Source organism: Bombus vosnesenskii, unplaced genomic scaffold, assembly GCF_011952255.1.
Source record: "Bombus vosnesenskii isolate JDL3184/JDL3185 unplaced genomic scaffold, Bvos_JDL3184-5_v1.1 scf7180000015260, whole genome shotgun sequence".
Classification (NCBI taxonomy): Eukaryota; Metazoa; Arthropoda; class Insecta; order Hymenoptera; family Apidae; genus Bombus; species Bombus vosnesenskii.
Window position 1 is genome coordinate 16,383 of NW_022883908.1, and position 13,711 is coordinate 30,093.

A 13,711-nucleotide genomic window follows, 5' to 3' on the forward strand; every position below is an offset into this window, starting at 1 on the left:
TACGCTGCGAGTATCCGGTGACATCTGGTTGCCATATTGCTCGCGGTGCGACGTAACAAAATGGAATAGAAAGATTATACCACAGACGAAATTATACTTTATACTTTATTATTACATTACATCAATTGACATCTTTGGAATTACAACGATTCGATACACATTTTAACGTTTTAAACGTTTTAACGTTTAATATTCTAACATTCAGTTAGAACTTTGTATTGATTAGAGATATTGTAACGACCAGAAATATCGATACATATATCAATACTTTTACCTCGAAATTCGTAGATTCGTACTCTTCATTGTCCATACAAATTGTGTCATATATGTCCAAACCAAATTTAATTTACGTGCATTAACGTTTTCAAATCCATTTTTTATTTTCAAAGAACATCATATTTGTACTCGGTATTGCCAGTAAGTATCATGAAGAGACGAAACGAGTATCTCGAGTTAAGTATTGTTTAAAATAGTATATAGCCATCTAGATATAACATTCAATGATTTTTCCCTCACTTATTGTAAATTATTGATATTGTAAAATTATAATTGTAAAATTATATAGTAAATGATATTGTAAAATTATATAGTAAATGATATTGTAAAATTATATAGTAAATGATATTGTAAAATTAAATAGTAAATTCACACGATGTTCAAATAATTCGAAATAACGATAGACCAAAAGCTGTTTAAACGAGACACAAGAATTAATCGTGCATTTTATTAAAAAGTTAAGTACGAATAAAAGAAAGAAAATTTTCGAATTTTTTTCGAAAGAACATACATTTATTATACAACATACATACATTTATTATATATTGTGTTCTTTCAAACACAATAATACCTTCCATAAAGGAGCACAGCTCAGATGAGACTTTTTATAGTTAAACTTTTAACGTACTCATAGAAACGAAATTTTTTTTTAAATAGAACTGTTACATTTTACGACACATATAACATCGAACATTTACCAACATAGCGATGCCAGCGTACATATATATATACTGGTGTACTGGTCATCTTTTTTCCACACGTTTTTAGCTTTTTAGCTGTTTGTGAATGGGCGCCTAATCAGCCAATCAGAAATGGCCGATATTCTATGAATCCTTTTCTTCAATGCTCGAAAAGCTGGATATTTATCCAAAGCTGGTGCCCCAAACATATACTCGAAATTTTCAAGGGCCGCTGCAAATACGAAGTCCGCCCATGTCGTCTGAAAAAAGGTTTGTATACATTTATTTTGTACCTCCTCTATTAAACAATTTTTATAATTTACCTTGAAAAATGTGAAAAATTGAACTCTTAACTAAAGATCACTAGCTTTTTAGGAAGAATTTGGATTTTTATTTTATTGTCAGATTTTAATGGATAATTTTAGAAACTTCAACCGTTGGAGGTATTTGTTAATTAAAAATGACAAAACTGGTATTATGTAAAAAAGAGTAATGTGTATCCTGAATCAATGTCGAATGGAAATTAGACAGTTCTATAAAAATAATCCTTCTCACGATTCCACAACTTCATAGCTTAATTAAATACAATTCTTCGGTGATATAATTAGAAATACATTTACAGGAATTGTGTAATATGATAAATATCTCGTTAAACAAATTGAAATCGTAAACTCTAGATTCTAGTATTCTTTCACTTTCATGTTTCCTATGAGCCCTTCAATCGCTAAATATTTTGCAATGAAACACGTATTATTAAACAACATAATCATACTAAATTAATTTAATGTGACTATTTATTATTATTATATAATAACACAGTGATGAAAGAAATAAACTGGTCAAGTAATCTAAGGAACGATAATACGTATCTATGTCAGTGACAGTGAGAAAAATTCAGATACCTGTACTTAAGTGATTACACTTATAAGTATCATTATATATTATATAAATATGATATTTCGAATGGTATCATTTATCACTCATTAAACAAGAGTGTCATATCCAGAGAAATGATTTTACATATCTTAATCTTTGCTTTGATTACGATAGTAATAATTTCTATCAAACTTGATGAGGAAGATACATGAATAATTATCTAAAAGCTGAAAATCTTGGCAAATTCATTTGTACATAAACTAACAGGAGTGAATTTTAAAGATACACTCTGCTCTCAACAATTAAAGCTGTCATGTCGCAACAAAGTTTCAATAATTTTTTATGGACAACATGGCCCAGTTTGCACAAAGACTAAAAATTTTAACATTAAATTTGGATAAAAAATCTTACGGTAGTAGGAATGATATATCCTTTATTTTTGCCAATAATCTGGTCGAATTTAGTCAAGTAAAATGGTATTGTTTCGTTCAAAAGTTGATTCTTCCTCGCTTCCTTCTTTTCAGGATTCTCCTCCATGCGATAGTAGCAGATATCTGAAACGTATATGAAACCAACCGTTACGTTCATTTGTGTTTTTTCCCCCAAACGAAGAGAAAATAAGTTGTGAAAGATGGAGTAGCCTCTCATAGTTCTTACAATTTCTTCATTCTCTTTGCTTTCTTCAATATTGCCTCAACAAGTTCCTGTGGTTCACGATACTCGAAATATATACAATGTTACCAGCGTGGAAATTGTCTTGGAAACTTGGAAAATCTTTCAAGAGGAACAACATTGCTAACTGAGATTCGAGAAAGGAAAGGTAAGTAAATCCTTGCTTCTACTTAGAGCTTTTTTATTTACTTCTGACGAGTAAAGTATTGTTATTAAAATTTGATTAAAAGTACCAAGAATGTCGAGATATAAACAACCATTTGTGGAAAGGTCAGGAGAAGCAGAATTATCGAATAAACGTTATATAACTCTTAGTGATTAAGTAAGAGAAGAGAAACGAGAAAAAAGTCTTTTATCTAGGTCTGAATAAAGTATACTATATTTATCTCCATATCAAGAATAACAACAAGATATAAACAGTCTTCTAGAAATTGAGTAAATATTACATAATTACATCTTGAGCAATATTTTACGTCTTAGCTTTTGCTTAATCATTATGATAATCTTAAATATCTGTAAATTCTTCACAGACTCTTTGCATCTTCTATACAGGTATCTCATGATCATGTGATAACACACAGGAAGAAAAAATAGAGGAAAAAACAGCGTAAAAAAAAGTTGCGTACGAGTATCGTCGCACTACATCATTCGACAATTGATGCACGTCATGGCGATCGTCACGGTTTAAAGCAGGCCATCAAAAACACGTTTGTTATCGTACGGAAAAATCTGCGACGTTCCAGCTGTTCAGGTGCATCGAATTGTGAATCATCGGCGGTACGAAGCAAGGCGAGGGGAGTAAATAGAGAAAGAAGAGAAGAGAAGGATTCGCATAAATGATAAAATATAATCGTTCGTTCCTCGTCGATGGCGGATGGATGGCTTTAATCGTGGACGATATCGATACGATTATCTTTTATACATTTGAAACAAATATAAAAGACGAGCAAAAACCAGAGATACGATCGTTATGATATTATTCAATCGGTAGCCTATTTACCTCGTTTTTTGTTCACCTTCCCTGTCTAGTAATAATTTTTCGATTCGACTGGCGTGACGTTACGTTGGCGGTGTAGAAACACGATTTTAAACACCTGCGGATAGTTGCATGAGTTTCGAGCGATTCCATTCCCTTCGATTTATATTTATGCGATCAACGCGCGGATCGTTAACGCATTATGCAGACAGCAGATGTTACGTAATCACACATATCGTAGTTGGAAATTAGTAACGTTATCGCGTACCAGGATCTTCCTGTCTTTGATCATCGAGTAACACTTCGTTGTCCTCGCTCCTTCCGCGGATAACCAGCGTTTATCATATAGAGACAGGGATTTGCAAAGAATAAAAGTTGTAGAACGTTGAAAGGCGATGAGAGAAACGTGATGTTATCCCGTTATTCGTTAACGCAACGCAGTTAAAAAAAAATCCCGTAGGAAGATTACGATAATAGATAACCTGAGTCGAGTGTTTGTCGGGGGATCTAAAAGATTCTTTCGAGCTGAGCGTCTGAGATTGCAGAGAAGAAAATTTGGAAGCCATCGAATTCGTGATGTCGATAGAAATCTTCAGTTGGAATCGTTGTATCATAACGTAGTCTGCTTATTGTCGATAAGACTTTACTAAACTAAAAGTGACTACTAAAAGTTTCTATCCTCTAAATTCTATCTACGATTCTATAATCTAAAAACTGACTTTTGCAAACAAACTGTAACATTCGCTTAACGGAAAGATATACGTATCTTGTTTGTACTCGTCTTTTCACAATGAATTCTGAACGTCTGTCTCTGTGGCGAGACAAATACAAAGTCATCTCATCAGTTACTCACCTTGCTTCAAATCTCCAAGAGTATCGACGAGCTCGTCGCATATCATCGCATCCCATTCGTCCTTTCCCATTAGATCGTACTTCCTCGCCACGTATCGCGCCACAGCGTTACTCTGCGCTACCGGTTTCCCGTCTATCTCCAGCACAGGCAGCTTTTTATAAGGCATTGCTAAGAACAAACATGGCTCATATGAACACTGTGTAGAGGGAAACGATCGATAGGAAATCACAACACAGCTTCCGAGGCCGTTGCGTTCTTGTGAATAGATGAATCGAAATCATTTCGGTTTTAATCAACATGGCCTAGTAAAGAAATACAGAAATGTCTTCTTTCTCCTTTTTTTCTTTTCTTACGATTACGATGGACAGGGTATCGCGTGTTTTTGACTGTTGAGAAGAACCTAAAGTTTTTAAAATCAAGGATAAAAGATCGAGTATAAAATTTGTAATTCTCACGGAAAGGAACGAATCTGTCTGATGCGGTGTACTGAATGTACGAGGAACGATCAGTATCGTTTTGCGGGAAGACCTTATGCAATGATAGTGGACTTACAACTGCGAATAAAAAATTCACGTCGCATAATACCAGACACGGAAAAAATATTAGAAAATGTACACGGTTCTTGTAATGAAAATTGAAATGCAAGGAATATAAATCGAATGTCTCTTGCGAACGTAATTTTGTGTTTTACACCGACAGGATTGATTTACAGACTTACGTTGATTTTTGGTTTCTCTATCTGCAAGCGATATATAAGATTATATCGAAGACTATGCTGCGTAAAACTTTTATTATACTATTTACGATAGAAATGTCGCAACGGAAGATCGAATTTTATGTCTGCTTTGTTCTTTCGACTTTTTAGCTATGTTCTTGTTCATTTCCGAACTGATTTCAATTTTTTATCCTTTTTTTCCAACAAGTCCTAAAAATTTTTTAAATGAACGAGAAACGTAGAAGTATTTTTGTATTCCTATTTTAAGTCGCCTATTTACGGTTTTCTCAAAATATTCGAAACGCTTCGATTCATTGAAAACAATAAAGATTGCAACACAAAAATTCGAGAATCGTAAGTGAATTAAGTTGGTATTCGATAAACACGATATTACGGAAGCAAAACTTAATGAAAAGTTCGACTTTATTCCGTATGAAATTTTACTTTAAGTAAGTTTAGCCTGCACGTGAAACGAAAGTTTTATATACAGAAAAGTTTGAGTAAATACCTGAGAGTTGAACGATGAAAGTAAAAATCGATTCTTCACGCTTACAATCCTTGTATTCAGGCCAGAGTTCTTCGGGGATCCTCTCGTCGGTATACTCGATGCCAGTAAAATGCAAATATGTACCGTATATGTTCGGCACGACCACGGGCATTGAAGTAGATTAGTTTGTAGGTAGGTTCGTCGCTCATTTTCCTTGCTCTGTCAACTTATCGAGAAAAATGATACAATTAACTCGTGTAATTAACAGACTGTGTGCATGTTTGTGTGTATAGAGAACAATTTATTTATAGATGGAATAATTCGTATAATACGCAAAATAAATCATTTAGAAGGCTGGAATATGTGTTTTTGAAACAATTAATTATGTCGAAAAATATTTCAAACGAGATATAATTATGAAAAAAATAATAATTAAATGTATGTAAATGTATGTAATAATAGTTAAATGTATGTAAATGTAATAATTAAATGTAATTAGTTGTGAAAAAAATAATAATAAAAAATAAATAAATGTAAAAAAAGAATTAAATGTAATTAGTTTCTTTTTACGCACGCGATATTATTGGCGATATATGAAGGTCAACTTTATTATTTTAAATGGATATATTTATACATATATTTATAGATATAAATACATATATTATATAGATATAATAGTATATATAATATATATAATAATATATATGTCGAGTCTGAATCTCCGAGTCCGAGCTCGAGGCGTCATCCCGGGGAGGGCTCGCGGGAGGTAGCGGTTCTGCGTTGAAGTTCTCCATCGTCCGGTCGCGCGTGGGGTACCTTTATTGTCGATAGTTACACTAGTGACGAGGGCCTCAGGCTTGATAACGAATCCGTGACCAACGGGAGGACAGGTTCCCTTGCTCTAACTCACACGTGCACCACTCCCTGCTCGTAAGGCACTCGACTTCTTTTACCTATCAGCTCTCTAGCAAGACTGCTCGTCATCCCAACGACGCCACCGAAACAAGACTCCGGTCGAGTGTCTCAGTACACACGATCCTCCGATCGACGTACGATTGCTATCGGTTTGGACTTGCGATTGTTTCGTTATGGTTATATTAGGCTCTAGGTTGCAAGGTTAGGGTGTTGTCCTGAAGTTCCAGAGGGGCCCCGGCGTCCTTTCGTCTCCGACTCGGCCATCCTGACACTTACACGTCCTCGTGTGTGGCCTGCTGGCTTAGTGTACCCGTCGGGGCTTCTACCACGCAGGCATCGACCAGGCGCTCGTCCTCGGGGCAATGTTTTTCTTCTCGCCGCGATGGACAGCGAGAGGCGATGTGTCCCGGCATGTGTCAATGAAAGCACAACGCTTTTAGTGGTGCAGCCGGTCGGCTTTCCTCCGGGCGTCGAGGGTCCTTCTTCGGTTCTCACTTCGCCCTCTTGCGGCATTTGAATGTCGCAGTGGCCACACCTGGTCCAGGGGCGGGTGACCTGCCTCGTTTGTTTCCGGAGCTCGCTAATGACCTCCACGGCGGGGGCGTTAGCCACTCCGTGTATAGGAAGGGCTTCATTTCCCTTTGGAATTGTTTCACCGACGTGATGTCACTCGTGAGCGCGAGTCGTTTAAAACGTTCATCGCGCGAGCCCAGCAGATGGAGGGCGGTGGCGGCGAGTACCTCTTCCCTGGTTGAATTTCGCCACTTCGACCCCAGGAGGGTGATGATACGATTTCCGTACGCTCCTGGTGTTTCGCCGTCCCGCGGTAGTTCCTCGGCTACCTTGATTAGCGACGCGGCTGCTACTTCTTGGCCACCAAAGTGCGCGGCGAATTGTTCCTTAAAATCTGGCCAGGTGAGCTCGTCGCCGTTCATTATCTGCGTAAGCCAATACGCTGCCGGACCCTCTAGGGCACGGTTTAGGGCAGAATACAATGCGCTGTTCCCTCAGCGGTGGGATCAGGGGGCGGTCCCTCATGAGCAGGCCGACGGCTGTGCACCAGGCGGCTGGATCTGCGTCCGCGGCTTCGGGGTTGAAGCGCGGTAGCGATACCCGGGTTGCCCGGTGTCCTTTCTTCTTCTTCTTCTTCTTCTTCTTCTTCCTCTTCTTCTTCCCTAGCGACCGCTTTAGTGCGCGCACGATACTCTTACGATCCCGTGCCGACAACGTGTGTTCGGATGCCACTTCTGATGTCGAGTCTGAATCGGAATCCGAGCTCGAGTCACATTCCGAGTCCGAGCTCGAGGCGCCCTCCCGGGCAGGGCTCGCGGGAGCTTGCGATTCCGTGTTGGAGTTCTCCATCGTCCGGTCGCGGGTGTGGTACCTTTATTGTCGATAGTGACACTAGTGACGAGGGCCTCAGGCTTGATAACGAATCCGCGGCCAACGGGAGGACTGTCATATAAAAAGCAACAGGATACACGAAATAATATAATTCTGATAGGACAACATTTAATTTTGTATATAAATATTTTCATATTTAAAAAAGTTTCCGGAAGCAGGAAGATTTACAAACAAATAATATCATAAACCGAATGTTTCATGATCCTTTTCTAATTCGAGTGTGTGACAGCATGTGAGAACGTTTCTTAAAAATATGACTTATTGCAATTACTTAATCGCAATTATAAACGATTAAGACCTTCTCACAACGAGGCAATCTATCCAATGTATAAAACTCGTTATACTTGATGAGAAAACAAATCTCTACTTAGGTTTCATTTCGTTTCATCGCGTTCATAAAAAGTGAATTTGTATGAACACATCGTGCAATTTAGTAATTAGGACCGTTGATCTCGCTGCAACATAGATGGATAGAAAAAAGCCATTTAAAATGATACAACGTCGGGAAGACAATTATGAAAATTATAAATGGAACACAAGATAAAATTGTTTAAGATTAATTCTTCTTTTTTTTTTTTAATGGCGAGTGTTTGCAAACGAAGTTTCAATCTGTTTACAATGATAGCAATGAGAGGAGGATGTCTATGAAAGTTATAAATGCGATATTGAATAACATTTCTGCGAGTGGGTTTGTTTTTCGTTACAAATGTTTTTTAAACGAATCTGCAATCTGTTGGAAACAACGGAACAGTAACGGGACGACTGATAGGGAAATAAAAAAGATCGCGTTTTATTTGAACAGACAAGTCTTTGAAATCTATTCGAAAGTCTATTTGAAATGGTACGAGCTCGAAAAGAACGGTGAATACTATAGAAGAAGGATTAATTAAAATTCTTATTAATCTGTACGCTTTGTATATTAAATATCTTGATCGATGCCAAGATAACAAATTATTATACAAAACAGTGAAGTATCCACGTCTGACATTAATATTGAGTATTACCATTACTGTAATTTAATTTTTAACCGATCCTGAAAATTCCTTAGAACGTAAAAAGTATAAAATGTTACTGTGCATTTCATGATTAAATGCACTGTAATTTAGAAACAGTTATGAAGCGGAAACAAATAATTTATTCAGAATAAGAATTCTACGTAATCATGTTAAAAAGAAAACGTACTTATAACGCGTTTAAACTCCAGATATGTAAAGACAATAAGGGAAAAAAATTAAACGAAGAATCGTATTTTTTGTAAATTCACACAAGATTTTATCCAAAAAAAAATTAAGATTTTTTGAAGAACGTACAAGACGGAACACGAACAATAAAAAAGGGATGTTAAATACAAAAAATAGATTGAAATTTAGATTATGAAATATAAAAAAAATGATATTGCATAATTTACAATTATTTTCGATAGCTTACGTCAGTATGTTGGAGTGTAAACTATAAAATATTCAAAAACTGATACCATTTAGACATAATTTAGAAAAACAATAAATTGCGGAAACCGATAGTTAAAACTCGATACGATCGATACTCCAAAACTCTAATCCTAATAATTACTCAGCAATAATAACCGATAATTCATGTTGATTAATGTTTGAACTCCGTTTTTTTTTCTGTATGTGTATACAAATTTTGTACAGTTTGATAAAGCGAAATTAAATTATCATCTTTTTGTACTACTTCAAACATTGAGATTTGTCATCTTCAAGGTCGATCACACATAGTTTCAGATTGCGGAGTTGCAAGGGTAATTAATTTTGCAATCGGTTTTCCTTTGATATAGATGTGAATACAAATAGCCATTGATTGACAATATACCGAAGCAATTCTAGTTTAATTTGAAGTCATCGATCCTTTGATATTTTTGGAAGAATAGGAAAAGTACAGAGAAAACAAGAAAAAATGGCGTTAACTAAAAGATAGCTCCAATGTATCTCATAAATATTATCTATATATCATTTGTAAGATGGAAGTGACCAAGATATCGAATTATACAAAAATTGTATGTAATGATTAATACTTGAACGTTACTTACATTTATGTACATGAAAATTTGATCTTTTATTAACTAAGTTATTGATCGACAAAATGACTTCCTACATAATTCTCCGCCTGAACTGAAATGCATATTGTTTTTTACGCAAGCCTTATGTGTAGCTAGCAACGAGCAAACAGATTAATTACTTTACACACGGTCGTATCTTGTTTGCTGTAGGCGAGTTCTCTCGTGTAATCAACGAAGTACTCAACTTTAAAGCGATAACAGAAGAACATTATTGTATCGATAAAAATCATGCTTTTTTCAAAGAAATATGTAACTCGTATTTTTTTAAAGCAACCCTCATAACGTATTGAATAAAATAATCATACATTTTTTTTGTTCAACATTTGTAAAATACGATATTATCAAGATCACCAAGGAGGTAATCTTCAATTCTTAATGAATATAATAAAAAACATAATTAATGATTGTTTGATGGCTTTATTATTATCTCTATAATACAAAAGCACAACATCGTGTCAACAGTTTATATAGTTCGTATGTTTCTGTAGGAATACACAAATAATAGTTCTCTATCACAACGTAATCTAAAGGGAAAACCCTGACTAAATGACAAAAATGTCGGTAATAACTGGAACTAATGAATGTTAAAAGCAATCAGTATATTCCATACAAACTTCCATCAAAACGATTCGTTCTTCATTCTCTCAACACACTAAGACCGCAATCTTTAAACGCTTATAAAACCATAAGCAATCGTGAAGTTTAGAATTCGCTAACTGGGCGTCTCTCAATCCAGTTTTTGATCTTGGACAGAAGGAGGACCTTTTTCTCCAGCAGCTTCAGATTCTCGTAATTCTCGATCAGATCAGACTTGTACATAAAGTTCAAATAATCGAGCAGAGCAACGAATGTCAAATCAGCCCAAGAGAGAGTACCATCATTAGAGAGAGTAGAAGTAGCCGTCATTTTCCTTCACTTGCTGGTCCAAACGTTCTAAAATGAACGGCAGCGTCTCTTCAGCGGCCTTGCGTTTTGCAGCTTTGACCTTCTCGTCCTCCTCATAGTCGAAGGCGGCAATTTCTGAAAATTTGTTTTCAGTTAAATACTATTCGCTAATGTTATACTAATTTGAATACAGTGTTGTGCGAAATTTAAATGATACTGAAGATAGAATTACAATCCTTTTTAATCCTTTGTCTTGTATTGTTGACATACGTGTATCGTTCGATTAAATCAAATATTAAATCGAATTTCAACTAATAAATACCTGAACAGATATGTACTATCTGTTATCAAGATTCTCATAAGATTTATACAAAACAGCACTGGGTACTCACTATGACGAATATCATGAATAGTATCAACAGTGGCATCAATATGAAGATTTGCCCAGTCAGTCTTTCCAGCTAAGTCATATTGTGTGGCTAAGTAACGGCAAATAGCTGTAGACTGAGCAACCTTCCTTCTATCAGCTACGAGCATAGGAAGCTGGCCATAAGGAGTCACTAAAAACATACAACTAATAGAATCAAAGATTCTATCGAACAAACAGATTATGATGCTTCTTAAATATCTAGGTTCCTGTTATCTGTTTTGGAAAGATATAATTTAATTTATTGATAATTTATCAGCAAACAAAGGGCATTGTCTCCTTAACAATACCTATTGTTCTCCCACATATCTTATAGAGCAATGGAGAGTAAACAATAATCTCTGTTATACTCTGCATAATTGTGTTCTACTTTATTTAGCTACTTTAGTTAAATTAGGAAAGATGAGATTTAAGAAACAGAATTTCTTTTCAGATTAAGAAACAGAAAGCTTACAGGGCTTTATTTCTGGCCAGACGTCCTTTTTGATACGTTCATCTTCAAATGGAATACTAGCATAGCTGAAGATAAAACGGATTAGTAAGTCAATTTAGTAAGTCAAGTTAGTAAGTAACGGGAAGTAAGTCAATTTATAGAGCGGCATCTTCCTGGAAGTATAATATATACAAAGTAAAAACAAAGAATCATTGATGACAAGAATTATATTATTACAAATTATGAAGTATAAGACAATTTAAGTAAAAAGCATCAACTACTAACTACTCGCATAACTATTTGTATCTTTATATTTTAATATAGCTTAGATATAAAAAGAATATTATTTTTGGATGTAATAATGTATAAACTTGCGCCAAATATTATAACAAAATATTGCACTTTCTATTTAAGTAGGATCGACATATTACCGGCATTTATTTTTTTTCTATAACAATGAAATTGTTTATAAAAAAGTTTATAAGAAAACTATCAATTAATGCAAACAACGCATTTCAAAATATTAATTACATTCGCGCGATTCGTTATCTCTAGTATTAATTTAATCATATGGTTCTATACACCCAAAACCCTCTAACAGTAATTTAGTACCATTACTAGTCGTATGTACAATGTATGTTTGTATACAACTTTCGTAACTACAAAACATTCAGCATGATTATATATTCTTCCAAACTTAAGAAACATTTTCTAATTGCATACTTAAATTTATCGATCAATTATGAACATATGATAACATTTATTTCTTTCAACTACTAATTTTCAAATCCTCTGCTGTTCGGTTAATTGAAGGATGTCGGCTTTCTGTAGAAGTATTTCATATTTATTATTTAATTATGAATAAGGAAAAAACATACAAAATATAGTTTTTAAACGGTTTATTATTTATAAAGAGAAACTTTGACTCGGGATATATATACTATATATATACTATTTACTTACAATTTTTTTTTTAAGACTTCAAAGTCGAAACAAGCACAGGAAATTTCCAAGCCGGTTAACAGAAACTTGAATGAGACAAAAATAACCTTTAGATCTCTATATGTTCTTCTTCCCCCCTGTTGCTTCCACGTAACTCTTATCCTATTGGTGGAGCTGCGCTGATATGTGAAATTATGACTACATAAAAACATCCGGAAAGACTCATTGAATGATTTTATAGTTTAAGATTAATAAATTTCCATAAATTAAAGTTGAAAATTTATGAGAACATGTTTTCTGTAACAAAACTTACTAAAAACAAACTAGTAAGGTTTATAGATTCTTTAATGATTATGTATGTATTCATAAACTAGTTCGATAAACATCGTTCGATAAAACGTCGAACAACACACAACATTGAAGCGCGAAATTTCAAATTCAAGGAAAGATAAATAACAAATATTGCGAACAAATGATATTAAATTTACAATAATCTCATGTAAGAAAAAATAAAAGGAATAAAAGTAGTACAGAAGATAGAAAAATCTATAAAACTGGTGGCTGGGAAATAGAAAATATATAAATTTATGTTATTAGAGTTTAGTACTTCTGTCGATCAATGTGTTACGCCCGTTCGCGGAGAGACGCAGTCGCAGTAGCGAGAGGCGTAAATTCTCGCTACGATTCGGTGAATCGACGCCGCGAAGTAGTCGTTCCCCTGTTTCGGTTAAGATAAGAGGTGGTTAAATGAATATGACACAGTATAGTAAGTTATATTTCACCGTTTATTCCAACAACTTATAACGAAGGCAGTTACGCTGATGCGTATGTACGAGATTTTTTTACTTATTTGTTGAAATTACAATCAATTCTCGCGTTGAGAATATGTACGAGATGAATGAGTGACTGATCTGTGGGTGTGTCCTACCCGGTGGAAGGATATTGACCGTTCGAAGGATGTGAAATCAGAACTGTCTTGGGAGACGATGCTGTCTCGGAGGAAAGCTAAGGATGGGGGTGTCTAGCGCACGGGACCATCGGATTTGTTGGTGACGATTTTAGTTAGGAGAGTGAAGGAAGTGGCTTCGTTGTT

General features: G+C 35.1%; 1 long non-coding RNA gene and 2 pseudogenes across 3 annotated transcripts; 1 reads left to right on the forward strand and 2 right to left on the reverse strand.

Moving 5' to 3' along the window:
* Positions 1 to 604: 604 nt before the first annotated feature.
* LOC117241093 lies at positions 605 to 5,840 on the reverse strand (annotated as a pseudogene).
* On the forward strand, positions 1,140 to 4,171 carry LOC117241095. 3 transcript variants are annotated; one of them, XR_004494894.1, is made up of 4 exons: positions 1,140 to 1,226; positions 2,357 to 2,652; positions 2,735 to 2,939; positions 3,035 to 4,171. It is a non-coding gene; the product is annotated as an uncharacterized LOC117241095 (long non-coding RNA). The 3 variants fall into 3 exon arrangements; XR_004494893.1 differs by having other exon boundaries at positions 3,057 to 4,171; XR_004494895.1 differs by lacking the exon at positions 2,735 to 2,939 and having other exon boundaries at positions 3,057 to 4,171.
* A 4,511-nt stretch (positions 5,841 to 10,351) lies between the features above and the next one.
* Positions 10,352 to 12,772, reverse strand: LOC117241094 (annotated as a pseudogene).
* Between the last annotated feature and the right edge of the window lie 939 nt (positions 12,773 to 13,711).